This window comes from Schistocerca americana, chromosome 7 (genome assembly GCF_021461395.2).
Source record: "Schistocerca americana isolate TAMUIC-IGC-003095 chromosome 7, iqSchAmer2.1, whole genome shotgun sequence".
Classification (NCBI taxonomy): Eukaryota; Metazoa; Arthropoda; class Insecta; order Orthoptera; family Acrididae; genus Schistocerca; species Schistocerca americana.
This window is the reverse complement of record NC_060125.1, coordinates 475783778-475809443: the sequence shown is the minus strand read 5'-3', so window position 1 is coordinate 475809443 and position 25666 is coordinate 475783778. Positions and strand designations below refer to the sequence as shown.

The 25666-nt window shown below is 43.5% G+C and overlaps 1 protein-coding gene and 1 pseudogene across 5 annotated transcripts in view; both read right to left on the bottom strand.

Moving 5' to 3' along the window:
• The window catches only part of LOC124623201 (vascular endothelial growth factor receptor 3), a 512828-nt gene that overhangs the window by 236638 nt on the left and 250524 nt on the right, over window positions 1-25666 (bottom strand). The window lies entirely within an intron of this gene.
• On the bottom strand, window positions 18486-18603 carry LOC124623243 (annotated as a pseudogene).

Sequence of the window (25666 nt, the reverse complement as noted above, 5' to 3'; positions counted from 1 at the left end):
TAACAGCACTCCTGATTACCGTAACTCGTTATAACTAGCTTAAGAAACGGTCAGTTTACTTGAAATTACAAGAGTCTGGAGACTGTTGTATAATAGATTTGCCCTGAACATTTCAATTAGGCTCAACTTTAGAAGTTACACAACTTTCATAATGCGTATATCTGTCTCAAATATGAGGGGCAGTCAAACGAAAACCGAACATGTGCCACAACAAGACCGTCGAACACAGTCGGCCGCTGACGTATCCACAACCGCACCCACTCTTGCACTTCCTCGTCCGACTGAAACCGACTTCCACTAATGTCGGTCTTAGATCGCCAAAGATGCGAAAATCCCATGGCGAAAGATCCGGGCTGTACGGTGGATGTTGCAGTGTTTCCCAACCGTTTCCCAACCAAATCGCTGCAATGTAGCTTTCGTCCAATTGGCATCGTGGGGACGGGCACTGCCGTGTAAGAGTGATTCTGTTCGTCAGCACTCCTGGGTGTTTTCACATCACGGCGTGTCGCAATTTCTGCAGAGTCTCTTTACAGCGCTGCGCATTCACTGAGGTTCCACGCTCGAGGAACTTCACATACTACATCCCCTTCACATATATCTCGCGCAATGATCATGAGGAGAACATTCGAGAAATTAAAGTCAATACAGAGGCTTCCCGACAACCATTCTTTCCACGCACTACTCGCGGGTGGAATGGGGTTGGAGGGCTCAGTGGTACTAAAAGTACCCTCCGCCGTACGCCATTAGGTGGCTTGCGGAGTATGATGTAGACGAGTTGAAGCATCCTCTTGCACGATAACGCCCACACTCACATTGTCAATTGGACGAAGGGTGTTTCGTCGACTTGGTTGTGAAACACTATAATATCCTCCGTACAGCCCGGATCTTTCTTTCAGCATGTGATTTTTCACATATTTAGTGACCTGAAGATAGACATGCATGGTAGTCGATTTCAGTAGAACGAGGAGGTGCCAGAGTGCGTGCAGTTGTGGATCCGTCAGCGGTCGACCGCATTCTACGAGACAGGAACTGATTGTCCTGTCTTCCTGTGGGATTAAAAATCTTAACGCACGTGCTGATTACTTTTGAATAGAATTTGGTGCCGTTGTGGCGGCGGTTCGGGTTTTATTTGAATGTCCTCTAATAAAACTCTGAATTATATCAGTTAAACCTGTGCAGCACAAGTTTCAAAAAGCTTATCACTGCAAAATCGGACGGCGTATTTTTGTAACTTTTAATACAAATAGAAACTCCCGCCTCAGAATCACTTCTCAGGGCGGGGCATGATCCCTGGAAAACTAGAATCTCTAACGCAAATTTCTTACTCATCGTTGGCGAGGCCAGAGTTGCACAATCACACTAAGTAACTAAACAAACGAGTCGCAGCCAACCACTGAATGCGATTCATCTGATTGTGCGATCCGTCGCTCGTGTGTGGTGCCGTTTAGACAGCCCGCTCTACTCTGTGTAAAGAGCGAGAAGTGCAAAAAAGTTGGGTAAACTTCCAGACTTGAACCTCGTCCCAATAAGTTGATGTTCCCTTCCTATGGCAAGGAACGGGAGCGAAACTTGACAGCGATAGGATTATAGCCTTCCCTGTAAGCAAGTTGTAGGCTTCCATTCTGCTTCCCCTGATAACGCGATTGAAGTCTAGAGGGGTGTTCAATGTTCAGTAAAAATCCCTTGAGAAAAGCAGAATTCGTCAGCTGATTCATTCCATCAGATACCAGTGCTTCCACCCAAGTGAACACGTTGATTTCGCCTCGCTCAGCACATTCACAGGTTGCAAAGATTTGCAATGTGCGTTTATTTGCCCTCTTGCTCCAGTCAGTATTATATACAAACACCAGACCGCTTCTAGAGTCAGGGTATTAAGCAAAGTTTGAAGACTTTATTTAAGTGGCCTTGAAGATAGCAATAGTTTCTGGGAATTAACAGTTGTATTTGTTGGCAGAGGGATTAAAAGATTAATACAAACCTATGGGCAGAATGCGCTTCTTATAATTATTTTGGATACATCTGTGTAGAACTAACAATGGCGTTCGAGATAGTTTTGGCCATGTTCCCGCATTCGAGAACAAAACGCGGTACAATATTTGTCAACAGGAAGTAGTCACCATCCCTGTAGTCAGTAGTGACAACACTGGACACAAGGGTAGTTTAAAACTGTAGCCTCACTACTTGCACATCGCTAGTGCAGTGATGAAACAAACCCACTTGACTGAGCTTCAAGGGCGCACGTAACTTGCAGCTTTGCTGCCCGTACCAACGGTCACACGAAAGTATGTGTGTGTGTGTGTGTGTGTGTGTGTTTGAATATAATATGAATTATCGAAGTTACTTTATCAGTCCAACATTTTTACTAATCTGTTCACGTAGCAGAAGTCGAAATGGACAGTACCAGCAGCTAAATTTGGCTCTGAGCACTATGGGACTTAACATCTATGGTCATCAGTCCCCGAGAACTTAGAACTACTTAAACCTAACTAACCTAAGGACATCACACAACACCCACTCATCACGAGGTAGAGAAAATCCCTGACTATTGCTGCGGCACTGCTCAACTTAAATCACTGCCGCGGAAGCTCTCTTCATGGCCAAAGCAATTGAAGGCTAAGACGTTGTAGGTGTTGAAAAGACAAATGAAATACTAACTAGAAATCACATAGTTACCGGAAATGTTACTATTAGTACAAAATAGTAGGTATAGCGGGAGCCATTTTAAACAGAAGTGGTAGGTGGTATAAAGATACACTGACTGGTAAAAAGTTACCCTGATTGACTGTACAAGCTCCGCAGCAGCAATATTGTTTTGCAATATTGCTTAATATAGGACTTTTCATGTTTAATTTGAATGCACTGGATATTCGATAGATGTCATGTGAAGGTGATCACTATTGAAGGGGTATTATTCTAGCAGTAAAGGTCTTTTAAAAATTACGTTCGCTGTAACGAAATTGCAAAAAACGCTTTTATAATGTGTGGAACAAAATACTGTAGATGTCTTGGAAGAATGCCCTGCGCTCAAGTCACTTGCAACAGTTTCCCAATGAATTCAACTGCGTGCAAAACAAGCGCCAAAAATCGTCCCCAAATATTTGTATGTTTGAAAATACTTGTATTTCTAATTGTGTGGTTAGAAGCCACCAGAGTTCTTTGTACTCTGATTGTAAGTATATCTGAAAAAAATGCTCCCTACAGATCGAAATACACTCAATAAGATATAAAAAATTCTTATGATTAGCGGCTTTTAGGACAATTAAAACGCGTATTCAACGTTTACAAAATGTCACTTTGGAGTAAAGAAACCATTGCGTAACTTGGTAATTCGAAATGCGTGCAAATGAAGTACAGAATTTGTAATAATTTACTAATATGACTACTTGAGATGTCCAGAAGTTTTAATAGTTTTCAGAACTGGATTTAGGATACAAGCAAAACAGCATGCACGAAGATGGCGGATGTTGGAGAAGGTAACTAAATAACATTCTTGTAGGCCATAACCGAGAAGTGTGGACTTGAGACCTACAGTAATCACAGAGCGGTTGGGAGAAGGGTGTCATAATTGATAAAGAAGCGTTTCCGTGTGCCAAGCCTTTGTCTGCCATGTGGTAAAGCAGGAAGGCAGGCGCCGGCAACCTCCATGACGTATCGCGGTAGTTTGCGCTTGACGGAAACACGGTTGTGCAGTGCTTTCGTGTCGTGCGAAAACCCGATGGATGTGCCCCATAGGAGAGCATTAAGTAATACATTAATACAGTTTATGTCATATGAGTTACGAACGATATATATATAAATCTGGTATCATTCTGTAAACGTTGAAAACGCGTTTTAATTATCCTAACATCTTATTGAGTGTATTTCGACCTGTAGGGACCTTTTCTTCAGATATCCTTACAATTAGAGTACGAAGAACTCTGACGGCTTCTAACCACACAATGAGAAATGCAAGTATTTTCAAACATACAAATATTTGGGGATGACCTTTGGCACTGGTTTTGCACAAAGTTGAATTGATTGGGAAACTGTTGCGCAACTGACTTGAGCGCAGGGCATTCTTCTAAGACATATGTTAAGAACATTCAGCAACCAGATAATCAGCGGTAAGAATTCTCCCGACAGTAGTCTGGAATATTTACTACGGTGATATTTCGTCGGTCAAGACACACCATTATCAGGTCCTGACATTGGAGACATTTAATGATATTGTGGCTGTAAGTTTACTGGCTCTCGACTGTCGGCTAAATTCGGGACCATTCGGTCAATTTAGACAGTCCTTTCTCGTGTAGTGTACTTTATGTTAGAACTGTTTTATTCGAAACAGAATTATTTCAACCCACGTTAGGGACGATGTTACCACTCGCTAACTTCCCATGAAGATAATCCCGTTTTCACGTAAAACAGGAATAAATTTGTATCCATTAATGTCTGAAATGCATATTACCTGAACACACTGTAACAGTTTGAAAAGGGTCTGTCGATCTTAACCTAGGATCGATGGCATTTAGCTGAGAAGTCGCTGAAATACGAACCACGATACCTTTTTACTATCTAAACAGCCACTGGATTGGAAAAAGACCAGCGAAATTAGTAATTCAGTGATATAAACAACAATAACGTCCGACCAACAAATGGTCGACGATTAGAGTTCAACGTTTCGTCGCCGACGTGGTCGTTACAGAATGTGGTGAAGTCGAAATTTAGGGAGGAAACCACCGTGCCCTTACAAAATCAATTTAAAATTAAGGTACTTGGCTTTTTAGGAAAACCACAGAAAATCTCATTCTGGATAGCTGCAAATGGATTTCACCCATCGTCCCCTCGAACGCGATTCCCATCTCTTGACACTGCGCCACCACGCTTAAACAGCTAATAAAATATTTCTTTTGCTGTACACTGGTCGTGTCTGCCCCTCACTTGAGCAATCCCAAGCTTTCCAAATTATTTGGGAAAACAGCGCCAAACACTGCACCTATACATTAGTAGTATCTTCGAACAGCATTGTACTACTTACAAGGGAACCTCCCCATCGCACCCCCCTCAGATTTAGTTATAATTTGGCACAGTGGATAGGCCTTGAAAAACTGAACACAGATTAATCGAGAAAACAGGAAGAAGTTGTGTGGAACTATGAAAAAAATAAGCAAAACATACAAACTGAGTAGTCCATGCGCAAGATAGGCAACATCAAGGATAGTGTTAAGCTCAGGAGCGCCGTGGTCCCGTGGTAAGCGTGAGCAGCTATGGAACGAGAGGTCCTTGGTTCAAGCCTTCCCTCGAGTGAACAGTTTACTTTATTTCCGCAACGTTATGATCTGTCCGTTCGTTCATTGACGTCTCTGTTCACTGTAATAAGTTTAGTGTCTGTGTTTTGCGACCGCACCGCAAAACCGTGCGATTAGTAGACGAAAGGACGTGCCTCTCCAATGGGAACCGAAAACATTTGATCGCAAGGTCATAGGTCAACCGATTCCTCCACAGGTAAACACGTCTGATATATTCTATACGACACTGATGGCGGCATGTGCGTCACATGACACGAATATGTTGTCGAGCCACTTAACTTGTACACTTGGCGAATGGGTAAAAAGATTATTCTACCTTGCCTGATTTAGGTTTTCTTGTGGATGTGATAATCACTCCCAAAAAAGTGATGAAAACATGAGAGTTGTCAGATAATAATTGTCTGAAAATAAAAAAATTAAACTTTTCACTCGAGGGAAGACTTGAACCAAGGACCTCTGGCTCCGCAGCTGCTCACGCTAACCACGGGACCACGGCACTCCTGAGCTCACGCTGTCATTGTTGTTGTCTATCTTGTCATGGACTACTCAGTTTGTATATTTTGCTTATTTTTTTCATACTTCCACACAACTTCTTCCTGTTTTCTCGATTGATCTGTGTTCAGTTTTTCAAGGCCTATCCATTGTGCCAACTTATAACTAAATCTGAGGGGGGTGCTATGGGGAGGTTCCCTTGTTAGGTATAACTGAAGTTTCTTATTCTTTGTGTGCAGCACCAAAAGGAATCCCCAGAGAGCTCGAAATACTTAATGATTAAATAAGGTGCAAACATCTACCGTTACTGACATCTCACAATTTACTTCAAGTACCTTACAACAAGCGTTATGAAGATCCAAGATGTATCTTTCGGTACTACAAAGAGACAAAAAAACTTGCATTATAAAATAATACTTTCATATAATTGCAGTAACGACAGCAAACGCTTTTTGTAAAGATGTAAGGACTGAAAATAAGCCTTAGTTGTTCGAAAAGCATTGTCAGCTGATCTATGTGATCTTAATGCTTCACAAATGTGACTGCATTGCAATCAAGTAAAATTTTCTGAACAATGTAGTACATATATAACCATTACTGTAATTGGTAACAGAACAGATTTTTTTCTAAGTTCATAGTGAGGAAAAGAATGCTTTTACACAAGCATTATAACTGGCTTGATTCTACAGGGATTCTAGGGTCTCTTAACAAGAATCCCGTGGGATCACAAAGTACAACCACTGCAAACGACGGGAACAGCGTATCAATGGAGAAGAAACCCCAAGATCTCGTGTACAAAATGGATTTCTCATTTTACGTAGGAAGAATGAGGTCTTCGTCGCTAGATCTTATCACTGATTTTTGTATGCTACTATGAGGAACTATACGATTTTTTTGCCCGCAGTTACGAACACGGGCAAGAAATTATGGGAAAAAATGAGGCAGGCAGTCAAGACCAAAACGTAAATTGACTCTTTAAGCTCTCTCAGCAGCTCTGAAGTTCCGCGAGTTTTCGGAAGTTCAACCGGATCGACGTAATTTCCTGGAAGAATATTTCGGCTGGAAACTGCCCAGATCAGTTCGTAAAAGCTCTAGAGTTGTAGCCTGAAACGATTACTGGTTTGCATCACCTGAATACGACTTACTATGACTGTAATCCAATTACGGTGCAACAGACAAGAATTTTCGAGCAGGTGATTGCGAATACGTCTCTACTCTGAGATCAAATACTCATTCCCTGGAGAACTATGACTACTGAAGTTTGTATTATTGCTATATAATCCGCTGTTAAGATTCAGTTAATGGCTTTTGAAATTTCAGATTATCTTTGATCCAGTAGTGAAGGAATGGACGGAAGTGGCATGAATGGTAGTTGCGCACGTAACGTGTTACACAGCAGCCTGACACATAATCGGCGCATCGCTGATGCGGAGTAGTTTGTTGAATATTACGCGCCTGCCAGAGCGAGCGGCAGAGATTGCGGCAAACAGGCCCCGGAAGGCGGAATTCCGGTTTCCTTCAAGACATTGACGTCACCCGTCTGCGTCGGTTGAGACACAGCGCCAGACCGAACTGCGGTCCGACCGCCGCTCTACCAATTGTGAACCAGTCCAAAGTGTGTGGCTTGAATACGGTCGAATCAAAGTAAGTTCCAAGGGATACAAATGCAGCTTGTTAGTATTAATTAAACCTCACCATTTCTTCCATCAAGCACTACCTCATGCTAACTGGCAAATCCATGCCTACAAACACTGAAGAAACAAAGAATTAGATCTCTGCGCCCGCACGAGGGAAGAGTGTGTGGGAATTACTGTAAGCTTAACACACTGACAGAAAAACATTTATCCATCACTGTCGATCATTAAGTCTCTCAACTTCATAAACCAGAAACACTACGAATTTGCTGCTTTACCCCCAGACGACCAACGACACCACAGGAGCCAAGAGTCCTGCTGGCGAACTTTTGGGTTTCAGGAGGTCCAAGCAACTGCGATAATTGTTTAAATACTGTGACCTTTCAGTATAGTCACACCATGCGTGCAGAAAGACTATTTCAAGTGCGAGCATACTCGTCGCCCATCCCCTAATTCCCGTGTAATACTACTCGCCTCCTGGCAGGACTTCTCGTCCACTTGCAACTTTTGGAACCTGGAAAACACCTGACATCGGTGGAACGTCTCCTCCCTGCCTCCCACGCAATGCCACCGCCACCGCACGAAACCGTTGGGCTCGGCTCGGACCACAATATCCAGCATGCCTTTGTGCAACTCCCCTGTAGCACTCCTTAAGCGGATTAGGTAAAACCGATCGCTAAGTCTCATATAGCGAGAAAGCGTATAGCCGAACCCCATTGGGCATGGGAAGACTCGCAGAATCTCTGATGGATACCTTTTGTTGCTGAATTGTCCAAGTTCGTATCATGAGCTGCGACCGGCCGCACTATTTTGAAACAATTCTTTTTTTTATTACTGGTTTCGGACATAAGCCCACTATCAAGCTTTTAGAGGATTTCTAGCACAAATTTAGACACTTTAATCATATGATGTAAAAGATTAACTCGGCCGTATCCGATAGCAAGCCCGATTGAAAAAGGACGGGATGCGGGGAGTAGTAACAACTCGCAAAAAAAATCTTGGTTTGTATGGCTTCAGAGAATAATACCCAGAAAGGGCCCCCGTCCAATGTGATAGATGAAGTAAATCAACGACTTCGATGGAAGAAGAATGTGAGAATTTCAACGGGAGAGAAGCAGAAGGAATTTTCTCGACTGAACATGAACTTAATTCAGACATATCTACTGTGCCGAGACTGACAGGAGCAAAGGTGCAGAGTACATTCCAGAGGCGTCGGTGGTCCACGTTACGTGTGCCCTGTGTACATCCTCTGAGGCTCACTACCACAGTTTTAATCCCACTACAGCTACTACGATAGACCAACAAATAAATCGACTTGCTGTAGTAATCAGGGAGCTCATGATAAACAGCAATTTACCCCAGAGGGTGCTTCATCCTCTGTCAACTTTGGTCCACACAAGTAGGCTAATTCTGGGGATCCTACTCTGTGAGCGAAGGAAGAGTCTGAGCTCTACATTACCTTAGCATCCATACTGCACCGGATATAAAACAGAAGGCCAAAAAGTAACTTTAAACTAGGTCCATTAACACACAGACCATGACCAAGGGTAGCAAACAAAGTCATAGTATGGCATCTTGGCACTGCAAGAAATGAAAAGAAATCCAGTGATGAGAACAGAGTGGAGTCAGAAGAGTATATCATATTTAAGGCAAGATCGGATCACAGGGTTGAGCAACGGCCTTTTATGTTCCGAACAACGCTTGAGGCAGACACTATTCTGCTACTGTCAGTGAATGGAAGGGTGTGAACGAGAGGCTCTCATACCTAATAATGCAGACAGGAAACAAAGCCTATACCCCGATAAATACACATGCACCACTAATGGTAAAAACAGATTAGACAATGTAGTGACATAAAATTCTTAAATGCGCTGGATAATATAGTGGCACAAACAGATAGAAGGAGGGATAACAGTCTTGTTGGGTCATTTCAATGCACAACTGGGTACAGAGAAGGTATTCCAAGACCCTATGAGATAATACAGGGCACAGAAGAGAATCAATAATGAATGAAGGAAGGCTATTACTTCTGTGAAAGAGGCACAATATGAGATTCATAATCACCCACCATGAAGCGAGAACAACTAAGACGACCCGGATAACAAGACTGGTGAAGGACCATTAGACCATGCTGCGACTGAGGGGGGATGAAGTGGCGGCAGAGAGGGCATCCGGCCACCTCTTAAAATTAACCATGCCAAATCCGATTTAACCAAGCCGAGCCTACGCAAAGATACGGGACAAGGGCGCTAGCGAAAGAAGGGTCCAAGTACTCGAGTGAAGAAATAAAGTCTGATTTCCTTATGGTGTATCCAGCTTATTCGGAAACTGAACATATACGCAAGACAAACTGCCTATTGGCTTCTGTCTCGGGTTCTTCGGCCAACGTTCACCTAATGATTTTTCTGACGTTTCGCCAGCACGAGTGGCTGGCATTGTCAAAGCTTCACCCTCCATTGCCGGTGGTGAACTGGAGCCGAGCTCGCGGCCGCAGACTATATGTACCTGGCGCGCCAACGTCCGAGGGAGGCTTTCCTCTTTCTTGTTGAAACTGTTCGCGTGTTTATGTATTTGTACAACTTCTCTGAACAAGCGCGTGTGATAGTCCTTTTCTACAGCCAGAACTTCCGTGTCGGCGAATTTTATTATGTGGTCGGTCTCATTCAGTGCGTGCTCTGCCACGGCCGATTTCTCTACCTGCCCCAACCTGCAATGTCGCTTACGCTCTTTGATCATGGTGTTAACTGATCGTCCAGTCATTCCGACAAACTTTTCCGCATGTGCATGGTATACGGTACATTCCCGACATTGCAAGTGGGTCTCTTTTCTCCTTCGCCGATCTAAGACACTCTTTGATCTTCCTTGTCGGTTTGAAAATCGTCTTTACGCCATATTTGCGCAATATACGGCCGATTCTGCCCGTCACTCTGGGAATGTTTGGCAGAAAGGCCGTACCCGACATTTCTTTTTCTGGTTCCTTACTTCGCCGAGTGTTTGGCTCTGTTACACTTCTAATATAATTTGTGGAGTACCCATTGCTCCTCCGAACAGTTTCCAGGTGTTGCATTTCTTACTAATCATGCCTCTTTTCTGGCTCGGGTGGTGGTTTGACAGTTCGTGCAGGTATCGTTCCGTGTGTGTCGGTTTTCGATACACGCTGTTTCCCCGGTTTTCGCCGTCCCTTGTGACCAGCACATCTAGAAATGGCAGTTTTTTGTCCTTTTCTACTTCCATGGTAAATGTTATGTTGGCACGTCAGAAAAATCATTAGATGAACGTCGGCCGAAGAACCCGAGACAGAAGCCAATAGGCAGTTTTTCAACAAGTGGCCACGATAGCCTTAACAATTTTGTATATACGCAAGACATACTACACATTTGTTGTAGTGTCAAATTAGCAATTTGCACTTTCACTTTCAGTATGTTACTCGATTAGTCGAAAGTAATCATACGTCTCAGATGTTAAAAAGAGAACTGTGGAGGGAATTTTATGTATATTTATCCTATTATCGCCGGCCGGAATGGCCAAGCGGTTCTTGGCGCTACAGTCTGGAACCGCGCGACCGCTACGGTCGCAGGTTCGAATCCTGCCTCTGGTATGGATGTGTGTGATGTCCTTAGGTTAGTTAGGTTCAAGTAGTTCTACGTTCTAGGGGACCGATGACCTAAGTAGTTCAGTCCCATAGTGATCAGAGCCATTTGAACCATTATCCTATTTTTGTTTGTGTGTAATATTTTGTGTAGGAAGGACGGCTTTATGATGCACTGAACGCGAAATAAAGGAAAGGTAAGTGGCTGCATGTATTATTACTGCAGATAGTCTCATTAATACTAACCAAGAAAGAAGACCTTGCGAGTCATCGTGTATGTTGTCAGTAAATTGGGTAACACTGGCGCCTCAGCTTACAAAAGGAGCGCTGAGATTTTAGATTTTTGCGTGAGTAAACGGGTGTTGTTCCTGACCAGTGGATATCGTGAACAGGGTCCTATGAATGTTGCAAGCTCGCAGAGGCTACCATCTTATGTTACTGTACAGTGGTGCTGCATTCCGTTCCGAAAGAGAGAGCACAAGCGGCACGTAAAGAATATTAAACAGAGCGCATGGTACCGTCACGTCATTGCAACAGTCGAGGAACAAGAGAAAACGTTTCCTGTGTGGCTACAACCGATGTGCTATCCGTCATGTTTCATAAGCTTGATGGTCTTAACTGGAACTTGTCACAGAAATGCATTTCAAAAGCCCCAAATTTTTAATATAATATACACACCGCCGGACCTTTATGTTATTCGCTTTTAACAAGTGTAATAAGGACAGATTCATTTGCCACACAAACGGCGACAACATACGCCGTAAAACTGATCGAAACCGGTCACCAAGTGTAAAATTACATGTACTTTTTTTCGGGACAAATAACTATCTTCACAAGATATTTAACAGGAATCGATTGTCGTTAGCGTAAGTATTGTGGAAACGTCAGAAATTCGAGGAATACCGACTCCCACGCGCAAAATCCTGTGAACAGCACGCGGTATTATTGGAAAAAGAGAAAGCGAGAGTGGGATGCGAAAAACACTTCGAGGAAACAATGAACAGCTCAAACTATTTCAAAATGAGCGATAAGTAAAAATTACGGCCCATTTCCTTAAGTTCCAATCTGTTAGCAACATGGCTATTGTATTTATACTGTATTTTTGACTGACATTCCATCAGCACAGCAGTTTCCCGTTCGTCCAAGAGATCCAAACAGTAGCGAATACCGGCGCCCACATTGACGGCGTATTCCTTGGCTTCAGGAAGGCGTTTGATAACAGTTCCGCTCTGCCGTCTAATGAACAAAATACCGACGGAATATCGGGCTAACAGTGTGATTGTTAACCGAAGTAGCGATGTGTAGCGGATTGTCTCAAGAGAGACATTAACAGACTAGCGACCACTGTGCCATTTGGTCAGTTGTTGCATAATATTGCTTCAGCTAGCATACGGAGTCCATCTACAGTGGTTCCCAACCTTTCTTAGACCATTACCCCGGAGAGGAATCTACCGTTAACTAGTATCCCCGCCCACTCACTCCCCCCCCCCCCCCCCCAGATCATCACCAACTTCCGCACCTAACTAAACTTTAGAATGAAAGATTTTTCTTGGAACACTTATTTTTAAAATGATACAAGAATAATGATATTTAGTGTGTGTGTGTGTGTGTGTGTGTGTGTGTGTGTGTGTGTGTGTGTGTTTTACCTAAAACTACTTCTCAAATAAGGAAGGTAACTATCCACAGTGAGGGTGGAATACTTGTTACAAGACACACTTCCCCTGCATTACGCCTCTTCGCTGTGGCACTTGCTTGATCTGCACACTGCAACCCCACTTAAAATCAAACAGGTTCATCTATGTGCACTATACTTACTGTTTGTAAATCATTTCATTGCTGCTCTCCTTACTTCTGGGCTGGTACAAATTGGATGACTTCAGACTAATGCTCTGTGTCTAACCACTATTATACCAGTATAATAATAATAATAATAATAATAATAATAATAATACTGTGTATATCACTATAGTAGCCCTTAATGTAGTTACTGCTGCGTCGTGCTATCAGTTCATTTATCTATCTCAAACCGAGTAATGCAATTTATGGACTACTGCAGTTACTACCTACAACTTGGAGCAGACATTTGCTTGAGATATTTAGCATTTGTTACGTATATGTCTCACTTTTGTCATCAGCGATGTGCGGGACATTGCGCAACATACGTGTGTAGTGGGTGGACTAAGAGGAACCTGTATCCACTGCATTAATGATACTGAGAAAAAATAATTATTGATAACTTATATCATCAACCTTAGACTCTTACAAAATTGTAATAACAGTAATGATCTTTTGAAAACAATTTAACTTCGAGTCAAACAGAATACAATCTCTTAGTTTTTATCCCTCAGAGGGTAATTACCTTCAGGTTGGGAACCACTGATCTAGCCGCTTATGAGTAGCACCAGTCTCCAGTTGTCGTCCACAAACGTGCCCCTTGTTCATCGTTTCTCCTCGTCTACACCATTCACGAATCGCTTTAACTCAAGTGTATTTCAAAACCCGGGAAACGCTGGTATGTACGTGCCAGAGGCAACAGCTGATAGCTCGTCGCGACTTTTCCTTTATCAAACACCCATAAATATGTCGAAGTTCCACGAGACTCTTCGCGGATGATACTGTTGTATACAGAGGTGGTGGTGGTGGTGGTGGTGGCGGCGGCGGCGAGTTCCCATGGGACCAGACTGCTGGGGTCATCGATGCACAGGCTTACGCACTACTTAATCTCTGCAGATGTCGCTGTCGTTTATCGACTAATAAAGTCATCAGAAGATGAAAACAAACTGCAATACGATCTATAAGAAATATCGAAATGGTGCGAAAATTGGCAGTTAACCCTAAATACCGAAATGAGTGAGGTCATCCACGTGAGTACTAAAAGGAACTCGTTAAACTTCGGTTACATAAATCAGCTGAATCTAGAAGCCGTAAATTCAACTAAATACCTAGGTATTATAATTACGAACGACTTAAATTGGAAGGAACACACAGAAAATGTTGTGGGGAAGGCTAACCAAAGACTGCGTTTTATTGACAGGACACTCAGAAAATGTAACAGACCTAAGGAGACTGCCTACACTACGCTTGTCCGTCCTCTTTTAGAATACTGCTGAGCGGTGTGGGAACCTTACCAGATAGGACTGACGGAGTACATCGAAAACGTTCGAAGAAAGGCAGCACGTTTTGTATTATCGCGAAATATGGGAGAGTGTGTCACAGAAATGATACATGATTTCTGCTGGAAATCGTTAAAAAAAACGCGTTTTTCGTTGCGACGGAATCTTCTCACGAAATTCCAATCACCAACTTTCTCCTCAGGAAGCAAAAATATTTTGTTGACACCGACATACATAAGGAGGAACGATGAACACGTTAAAATAAGGGAAATCAGAACTCGTACGGAAAGGTATAGATGTTCATTCTTTCCGCGGGCTTTACGAGATTGGCATAATAGAGAACTGTAAAGGTGGTTCGATGAACCTTCTGCCAGGCACTTGAATGTGATTTTCAGAATATCCATGTAGAAGTACATGTTAATGTAACTTAAACTAATGTACGCCAAGGTAAAACACACACACACACACACACACACACACACACACACACACACACACACACACACACACACACACACACACACACACACACACACATGCCCGAGGAAGGACTCGAATCCCTGACGGAGGCAGCCGCGCGAGCCGTAGCAAGGTGCCCTAGACCTCGCGGCTACCCCGCCCGGCTGTATACAGAGAATTCTAAAGACTGAAAAATTGTACTGAAATGCAGAAAGACCTGCAGAGTATCAACGCTTGGTGCAGGGACTGGCAAATTGACCCTCAACGTAAACTTTACGCATAAACAGACAAAGAAACTCACTACTCCAGCCGGCCGTTGTGGCCAAGCGGTTCTAGGCGCTTCAGTCTGGAACCGCGCGACCACTACGGTCGCAGGTTCGAATCCTGCCTCGGGCATGGATGTGTGTGATGTCCTTATGTTAGTTCGATTTAAGTAGTTCTAAGTTCTAGGGGACTGATGACCTCAGATGTTAAGTCCCATAGTGCTCAGAGCCATTTGAACCAAATTTCACTACTGTACGACTACACGATTGCAGAACGATCACTGGAACTAGTCACATCCATTAAACATCGGAGTATGCGTATAAGATAAGAAACGAGGTGGTTCTTCGCGGTAGGCGATGGCAGAAATAAGTGGAAAACACTGACGAGAAGAAGGGACAGGAGGATACGACATGTGTCACAACATCAGGGAAAAGTTCCATGGTACGACAGGCAGCTGTAGAGCATAGAAACTATAGATTGCATCTACATCTCCATGGATACTCTGCAAATCACATTTAAATGCCTGGCAGAGGGTTCATTGAAACACCTTCACAATTCTCTATTATTCCAATCTCGTATAGCGCGCGTACAGAATGAACACCTATCTTTCCGTAAGAGCTCTGATTTCCCTTATTTTATTTTGGTGATCGTTCCTCCCTATGTATGTCAGTGTCAACAAAATATTTTCGCTTTCTGAGGAGAAGATCTCATCGCAACGAAAAACGCCTTCTTTTAATGATGTCCAGCCCAATTCCTGTGTCATTTCTGTGACACTCTCTCCCATATTTCGCGATAACACAAAACGTGCTTCCTTTATTTGAACTTTTTCGATGTACTCCGTCAGTCCTATCTGGTAAGGATCACATACTGCGCAGCAGTATTCTAAAAGAGGACGGACAAGCGTAGTGTAGGCAGTCTCCTTAGTAGGTCTGTCACATTATCTAAGTGTCCTGCCAATAAAACGCAGTCTTTCGTTAGCCTTCCCCACAACATTTTCTATGTGTCCCTTCCAATTTAAGTTGTTCGTTATATCAAATCACTGAGGACGTCGGGAGAGGGTGTTACTCTGAGATGGAAAGGTTGGCACGGGGTAGGAAGTCGTGGTGGGCCGCATCAAACCAGTAAAATATCTGGTAACAGAAAATCCATTTAAAGTGGAACGACTAGACGTAAGTAATCGTAGGTAAGGCAGATACCAGACAGATTCATTGGAATAATCCTCAGAAAGTGAAATCCATCCACAAAAGAGTCGCTTACAAAACCCTTGTCCGTCCAATACTTTTAATATCGCTCGTCAGTTTGGGAACCATACCGGACAGGACTGACACAGGAAATACGGAAGATCAGACGAAGAGCTGCGCGTTTCTTCACAGGTTCGTTTAGCGAGCGCTAAAGAGTAATGGAGATGCTCAGCCAACAACACTGGCAGACGCTAAAAAACGTACGTCTTCCTTCTCGGTGTGGTTTATTATTACAATTCCGATAGCTTACATTCCCAGAAGAGTCAAGATATATATTGCTTCCTCTTACGTGTGTCCCGCGAAGAACAATGAAGGAAAAATTAGAGATACTGCAACTCTTAAGGAAGCTTACGAACAATCTTTCTTCCCGCAGACCATTCGCGAGTGGGTCAGGAAGGTGGGTAAATGGCAGTGGTGCACTAAGTACCCACCGGAACACACCATAAGGTGGAATGCGGCTTATCGATGTAAATTTAGAATCCACACTACATAGCCTACTTACTGGCAAGGGACATATCTCGGTTCGAACAGGAATTTTTACTAAATCATTTGTACAAAATGGTTCAAATGGCTCTGAGCACTATGAGACTTTACTTCTAAGGTCATCAAGTCCCCTAGGACTTAGAACTACTTAAACCTAACTAACCTAAGGACATCACACACATCCATACCCGAGTCAGGATTCGAACCTGCGAACGTAGCAGTCGCGCGGTTCCAGACTGTAGCGCCTAGAACCGCTCGGCCACCCCGGCCGGCAATCATTTGTACACAGACCATCTCACATTCCTAACCACGTCTGCGACGGCGTGTGATTGTGTTTCGCTTGGTTTGTACAGAATAGTACTGGAAATTTTGGAGGTCGAGGGGAAAGGAGCTGACCTGTTAAGTATTCGCGTTTCAATACAGCAAAAATTAACAAAACAATGTTTGGAATATTTTAAACATTATAGCATCCTAGTTAAGAAGGCTTTATCCAACGGGATACTGTGCAGCACAAGTTGATGACACATTCGCACTGTTTTTGGTGGCTTTTCTTTTTCAGAACCACGAAGATTCATTTGACTGCTCAATTCAAGTTACACTGGAAGGACAGTGGATGAAGAAAACGACTTATGGACAATAACGCGATTAATAGTGTTCAAGATTGTAATGCTAGTGGGAGTGGCGCAAACAGTATTCCTCAGAAGCTAAGAGTTCTGGTGAGTATGAACGCCCACCAGGAAAGAAATCCAATACTGTTATTTTAACAAAATTTTCCGAAGAACGTCTAACGTATTTATGAGGATTATCATACACTTTCACGTGAAGTTGCGACCTAAAGCCCATCATCGTAGACACATTCATATACTAAATCATACCTTACATCAAAGAAATATTTGATTATGTGGAGAAAAGAGAGGTAATCATCCATTTCGAGGAAACAAGCCAATCAAAGAACTAGAGATAAAACAATACATTCTACCCAGTTTGGTACAGTAAGGCATGAAGAAAAATGTGTCCATTTCTGGCACCTGAAACACTGGGCAGCGCAAAAGGCAAGAGAAATTAGCCAAACACAAGTTTAATGTTCTGCAGCATTTCTAGCACGTCTCAAGGAAGAATAAAAAATATGCCGTAGACACATGACGCTTTTCATGACAGCCAGATATGTACAGGAAGACCGAGATATTCATCACTCTGGGGCTCGTTTTGTCGAAGCAGTAAACCAGAAAACTGCAGTTTTGCAGATACAGCCACACTGCATTTGGAGCACTGATGAAAGTGGATTTAATTATGAACTTCTGGGACGACACTATCTAAATGAGGGGGAAGAATCAACAGTTCATTTTGCATGACCTCCATGTTCACACATTATTTGACGCCATGCGGATTTTACCTTTGATCTACCCGACTTTAGAAAGAGCATTGTTGCAACAACTACTCCAGACAAACCGGTCAAGGTTTTTGAAAGAATTCAGCAGTTCCCCCGGTTCATTCTGCGCACAGCACAACTTGTAAAACAAATGTTGGACTTTCAATCAATGGACACCTAACAAAAAACTGCATTTCTCTTCAAGAAAAACCTTTGGCGCGAAAGTTAAATGGCTACTGGCGATAATCTTCCACCAAAAGTACATTTGGAGGCTAGCAAAGGTGGGAAAATGTTTAAAAAATTAAAATCCTTCTTCCTGAATGTTGATAATGATGTCGCGAATACCCAAAAGCTTCTACTAAAAATACTAAACTCCGTCCGAACAGGTCTCGGAAGACCCAAAAAGTACTTAGCGACCGTCGTGTAATCCTCAGCCTATAGGGGTCACTGAGTACGGATATGGAGGGGCGTGTGGTGAGCACACCCTGACTGGAGCCGCTACTCCTGAATCAAGAAGCTCCTCAAATGGCCTCACAAGGGCTGAGTACACCCCGTTCGCCAACAGCGCTCGGCAGACCGGATGGTCACCCACTCGAGTGCTAGCCAAGCCCGACAGCGCTTAACTTCGGTGACCTGACGGGAACCGGTGTTACCACTGCGGCAAGGCCGTTGGCCAAAAGCGTTTACTACTTTCTGATTCTTGAACTGCTCGTAAGGACACAATAATAGTAAATGATTCATTTGCGGGTGAAGATACTTAATGCTTTATCAATCCGCCAAAAACAACAAAATATATACAGCCTTTGGATGTGTCTTTCTTCCAGCAATTTAAAATATATGCACGAAGGATAATAGACGCTATAATGACCCTCTGCAATGACTTCGACACGTAATTAAGAAACAGAATTTTCATACTGACTATGCATTCTGTTATTCATAACCAGCTGTGTGCTTCCTGTGTATCAGCGTATGTTTTAATATTCCTGACAAGCCGCTGGGCCGGCCGCGGTGGCCGAGCGGTTCTAGGCGCTTCAGTCTGGAACGGCGCGACTGCTACGGTCGCAGGTTCGAATCCTGCCTCGGGCATGGATGTGTGTGATGTCCTTAGGTTAGTTAGGTTTAGGTAGTTCTAAGTTCTGGGGGACTGGTGACAGATTTTAAGTCCCATAGTGTTCAGAGCCATTTGAACAAGCTGCTGGGTGCAACACTCCCCGCACATGATGTTGAATTTAAGAATGTGAGTCAAGTGGCACTTTATTTTACAACTCAGCATTGTGGTTGTGAGGAATGTCCAGACAGTGCCTTCGCAAAATGCACCTATTGTTATTCCGCGTATCGTTTCATCCATTTTGTTGAGGAACGTCATGTACATTTTTCGAGTCAGTGAGCAAAGAGTAACACAATCTAATAGCTTCACCATCCTAATCACAGTGGTGTGTAAAGCTTCTAAATACAACTGGGACACAGAATTCCTGTTCGGACCAAGAGGCTTCGCTGTTGAGTAGACCATCACGGCGCACCACTGGGTCGTGCCACGATCCATGATGAAAGTTGTGCCTCCTCACAAGTTGGCTATACGGCCGTATCGCTCAGTGAAAACGAGGATACTTGGACTACCAGGAAGTGGACTGGTTGCAACAGGACATCCCTTGTAAACCGAACAAGTCCCTTGTTTTTGTAAGTACTGGGCGGAGCAGATTGCTCCTCTGAGACCTGTGGGCGCGCCCACTGAACGACACGTCCGGTGGGCCACAGACAGGGCAAACGTCCATCCCGTGGCTCGAACTAACAGGAAGGAAGCGGCGGGGGAGCCGGACAGCCGCCGGAACCAGATACCATCCACCGTCCCAGGGGACTCGGCCGAATGACGGAGCCGCGGCGTGGGCGGCGCACCAGCAGCTGCTGCTCTCGGCTGCTTTGGTCGGCCGCTCGCGTTCGAAACGGAGGAAAGAAGGAAGGTTACAGAAAGTTCGTTTGAGCAGTTACCAGACAGCGCCAGACAACAGGTGTACTGCTCATGCGCAGCTACGATGACGTAGGCAGCCCGTGCTTGGTGCTTGCTCTGCTCATACGCTTTTCGTCGCATTTCTGGTGGAATTTCGTGCGTGGTGGGTCATCACGTGACCATGTGCAGCCCTGCGGCATGTTGTTGAGAGGACATACAGAGTTGTACTTAGAGCAATTGCTTTATCATATCGCACCCAGATAAAGGATTCGAATAAGGAAGCAGTTCTTGGCAAAACACCATTTCAAAATTATACTCCACAGCTCGAAGTACCATAACATTTTGCTATGGGGTGAATGACAGATTTTTTTAAATTTAATTTCTTTTTTTTAAATTCGTACTCTGCAATATTGTTATGTAGCATTTCCAACAGGTTTACATCTACACAGCACTGCAGAAAGCTAGTAGGAATAAAGGACAATAAATTTCGTGACTATTTCAAAATGTGCAAAAAATTAACAAGGTTGTCTGTGATGCAAAGAAACTGTACAACTGACAGTTTATATTCTACTCTAGGATTAAATATGAAGCCATGTGCGGAGTTAAAACGATAAAACACGGTATGCTGCCAGTCTACAATTTACCATAGAATGGCTTTCTATGAATTTAAGTACTAGACAAGTGCCTTGTGATCGAAAAACACTTTCACAGAAGGCAGATTTGTAAAATTCTGCTACAGCTGTCATTATATTTGAAACAAAATATTTAGTTAAACTACTGACCAAATTTGCCTACTTAGTCAGCTTTAAGTGAATGTTTACGTATGTAGCATTAAGAGATCTTACAGTGGCATAAAAGGAACAGGACATCAGAGTCTACTCCAGCCAGCATCGGAATTTCATGAACCATACTAAAATGCTTCATTCCGCTCTAATTGCACATTTCTATGTCCAGATGCACTCTGAAGTACCTGATATTCAGCTTTTCATGTGGTTTTCGTGATAACAATTTTCTCGGAGGCCCAGTAGGGTATTCTCATGTTTGGTTCTTGATTATGATATGTCATTCGTCCCAGAAAAAGAAAATTTGCACTTGAGATTGAACGAAGTTGAAAGTAGCCAACAGTGCGGAATGAAACACTTCGTTTCAAATAAACTAACTGCCTCAGCGGAAAAAAATTAATAGAAGCAAATTTCTCTACAAAACAGACAGAAATAGCTTCTTTAAGACATTAATGGTTGAATGCTAATATCGTGGAAATAGTATAGAATCAGAAAATTGAAACTAGCAACTTACATTTGACGTGGGAGCTGTAAACGAAGAGACCAGCAATATTAGGAAGACACGAAACACATACACGGGTAACGTGGGGAAGGACCCTCCCCCCCACAATAACTCAGCTTGCTTTGCGCATGCGCGAATCTGGCAGCTTGGGCGCGCCGGAAAAATTTTTCCGGGTAGCATCTGGCTACTTGCTGCTACAGCTCACACAGCAAACAGCCACGCATGGGTAGTCAGAAGTGGGAGGAAGGCACTGCTCATATGCGAATTCAGCTCTGCGCATGCGCACGAGCCCGCTGGCAACTGCTCATGCGAACCTAGACAAACGCCCCATCCAAAAGTTCGTCGCTAGAGATGGGAGTCAAGCTCAGATGGACAATAAGGGGAAAGAAATCGTCTGTGATCTCGTACAAGGTAGATAAATGGTGAAGGCTCTGGCAGATGACCCTGAACGTCAATAACTGTATCTTATTGCGCATAAATAGGAAAATAAATCTAGTACTGAACAACTACACAACTGACGACATATTGCTGAAAACCATTTACCATAAGGTATCTTGCAGTAACTGTCTAGAGCACCCTAATGTGGAATCTAGTAGTACAAGGACAAATCAGGAAGTGCTTGCCCCCCCTTTTTTTTTTAGCCAAATTACGGCTGTAAATGCGAAGTCAACATATCCATTACCAGCGTTGGACCTTTCTTGGTTCGTGCGGCTGTTAGTTGTTAAAGATGGCGGTTGTGCTTCACATGTACACGGCGTTAGAGCAACGAAATGTTATTCGTTTTCTATGGACCGAGGGACGAACGCCCATCGAGATCTACAGGGAAATGCAGCCCACATATGGGGAAAACTGTCTCGCTTTGAGAACTGCGAGGTTGTGGTGGTGTGAGTTCGACAAAGACTGAAGTCTTGCATGACAATGAGCAGTCGGGGAGGCCGTCTTCGTCGGTCACGGCACCATTTCCCGTGGATACAATTGTGAAAGCAAATCGGCGTGTGCACATCACGGCCATTTCCCGGGAGCTTGGCAAATCGTATAGTAGTGCTTACGACATCGTTAACGGGTCCTTAGAGTACCGGAAGGTTTCATACCGGTGGGTGCCTAAGCAGCTGGATGACATGATGAAAGGCAAACAAATGGTGTCTTTACTGAACCATCTGGAACAGTACTCAAAGGAGGGTGAAAGTTTCCTGGACCGCATTGTTACTGGCGACGAAACGCGGATAGTGCATTTCACGCCGGAATCCAAGCAGCAGAGCATGGTGTGGAAACATCCCGGTTCGCCGGTGACAAAAAAATTGCATTCAGCGACATCTGTTGGAAAAACGTCAACGGACTTCTGGAATAGCCGTGGACCGCCACAAGGTACAAATGTCAATGCCGATAGTGATTGTTCCACACTGTCACGTCTGCGGGTTGCCATCAAGCGAAGGCGCCGAGGGGTTCTCGATGTGGACAACGTGATTCTGCTCCACGACAATCTGAGACCACATGTGGCGATCAGAAATGCCGAAAAACCCCGGGCATTTCACTGGGAGATTTTGGGCCACCCACCGCACAGTCCAGACCCCGCCTTTAGTGATTTCCACGCTTTCGGGCAGCTGAAGAAGTTCCTGGCAGGACAGTGATTCACAAGTGATGATGAAGCCAAGACAGCAGTCCGACGGTGGTTCCGTAGTCAGCCAGACGAATTCTACCGCAGAGGTATCTCAAATTTCGTGCTCCAATGGGACAAATGTGGACCAGTGTGGGGACTGTGTAGAAAAATAGTGTAAGGTGTGTAGAATAGGATGTGTATTTCTCATTGGCTCTATGAATGGTATCTTACTTTGCCTAGTAAAAAAATACGCCTAAGACCTTAATTTGCCCTCGTATCAAAGGCAAACACCAGGCTGGAGATTCTAAGGAAGAATCTTAAGGAAATTTAATTCATCCACGAAGGGAATGACATACAAAGCGCTTGTTCGAGCGATCTTGAGTATTCGTCACTTATCTGGGATCCTTATCAGGTACGACTGATAGGGGAGGGAGGGGGGAGAAAGGGGGAGGGCGGTGGAGAGGGGGAGGGAAGGAGGGGGGAGGGGGGGAGAGATCACAGAAGGTTTTGGGAGGGAGCGGTGCCAAGGAAGGAGAGGTAGGGAGGAAGAGAAAGACAGACGACAACGAGAAAGACAGACAACGAGAAAGACGGAAAGGGGAGGTGGGGGGAGGGTGAAAAAAAGGGACGAATCTTTATGAAAACTACCATAGACGTGACCAGTAAGTTATAGAGAGTGGCACATTGCGGAAAATATTTTTGTGTGACTTTGTCCGTATTCATTCTAAAAAATAAATATACTGCCTACATAGATGCATGCAAAACTATGTATTAAACGACGATCTAATAAAAGGTGTATGAATGACATCAGAAAACATTCAACAGCAGTAAATACAACATGTAGAGAACGGCAAATTACGCATACCCACATCAACACTATATTCTTTTCCGGTGCACACGAATAGCACTCCCATTGAACTGCTCGTCACACATACGAAATTGATGGTTTTCGGATTAATTTGCTGAGCAACATGGACTGTCTACAAGCCACGTTCCACGACTAAGGAGGGAACGACTGTCTACTCCCTATGCGGACGCCACACTATAGCTACAATTTGAACTAACCAAAGGAGGGCCGGTCAGGTTTTGCGCTTGTAGTTAAAAGTTTACAGGCTAGGCGTATCAATTTTTTCATGACGGTCGTAATGTAACAGGTTTACGATGATTGTCGATCACCGAAGTACTGATTACTCCGACTCAATTGGAAGCTGTTTTTCTTCTGATGTAATATTTAAAAAAATCAGCTAGTTATTTGCGAAACGAGAGTTGGTGGCAAACGACGACGATACTTGCTTCAGTAGAATTAACTGGAACGTGAGAAATTAACGCAGTCCCTTTTCTGCAACAAACTGACACCCATTAACATCTCTGAGTGCGTGTCCGCATTGCCTGTGGATAGGTGAGTATGTGATCAGGCAGTAAGTTCTAAATGTGTGTGACTATTTTGAACTCGGAAACAGTTTTCTGAGTTCTGATCCTAACTTACAGCGCTGCTCTGTAATTAAGCTATTTATTTCTTGATTTCATTATTTTGCTTGCTTCATGTGCAGTAAATGGCAGCCATCTGTTTGAAAAGATCACTTCGTTAGGACACTTAGAGAACTTCTGTTCTGTAATAATATATGAGCTTATTCATTGCAGATGTGCTAAATGTTACGATCTACGATGAGTATTTCGAGGAACCTATCAAATAACTGGTTACAGTCAATTCACCAAGTATAAGTAATGAAGAAACAATTAGAAACATAACGAGCTACTTTTTTGATTAGTAGTTAATCGCGTGTTATGTTGGCCTCTCATGTAATGACCTCATCGATAAAGAAGAGTTAATTAACAGCAGCATAGCGTGTCAAATTGTGGACTGGAACCGGCGTTATGGTCACTGCATTCTACACACACGCATCAGGGACTACGTTCCCTCAAGTGCGTATAGCTTTAATCTTGCACTGCAGGGCGAAACGCGACCTCAATTTCGCCTGTAGTTGAAGGATACATCGGCGTGTTGTTGTCCTTGTGGAACAAGGAAAGCGCTGGTATACTTCCTTCTAAGATTCGAAGTAATGTAAAATACAAATAACAAGGAAAGAACAAAGACCAGGCTTTATTGTCACGTCGACGGTGAGGCCACTACAGATGTGGCCCAAGGTCCCGGACAGGGTGAAGATGGGAAAGAAATTCAGCCACATTATTTCCGAAGTTAGTACCCTGGCATTCGTCTTGGTCGATCCAGGGGAACCAGGATGGCCGGAGACTGTAACTATCAGGAGCTTTACTACTTCAGTCGTCGCGAAGCTACAGCGAATAATTAAAATCTCAGCTTGCAGAGCAAGAAGACAGACTACTATTACACGGTTTCTAGTGGTCTGGGCGACACACACACACACACACACACACACACACACACACACACACACACACACACACACACACACACACACACAGTTTTACTTTGACGCCGGTTTTTGGTCGTATCTTTTTTTTCCAACCCTGGTTCCTGGTTTAACCAGAATGTTGCAATCGGTCAAAACAGCCATTTCTGAACTACCCAATTTTCGGATATTTATTGCTATTATTTCCTGTAATAAACTTAGAAAACGAACAAAGACTGAAAAAATCTCTCAGTTTCAAGATACGCAGAATCAAAATATTAAATTAAGTAGGCAAATAAAACAAAACTTCGTCCGTCAACCGTTTGCTGCTTTTCTGTGGTTGAATACTAGGAGAAAATCTCCAGTATCTCCAAGTGATTCTAATTATTTGTAATCACTGCCCAAAAATCATGTTGTAATTGAGGATCATAACAATATTTGGGCATTGCAAACAGTCAGTACGTAAGTGTGAAAAATGAATATGAAGAACTATTTTGAGTGTTAATTTGACAGTTTTCAAAGGCTAAAAGCTGATAAAGACA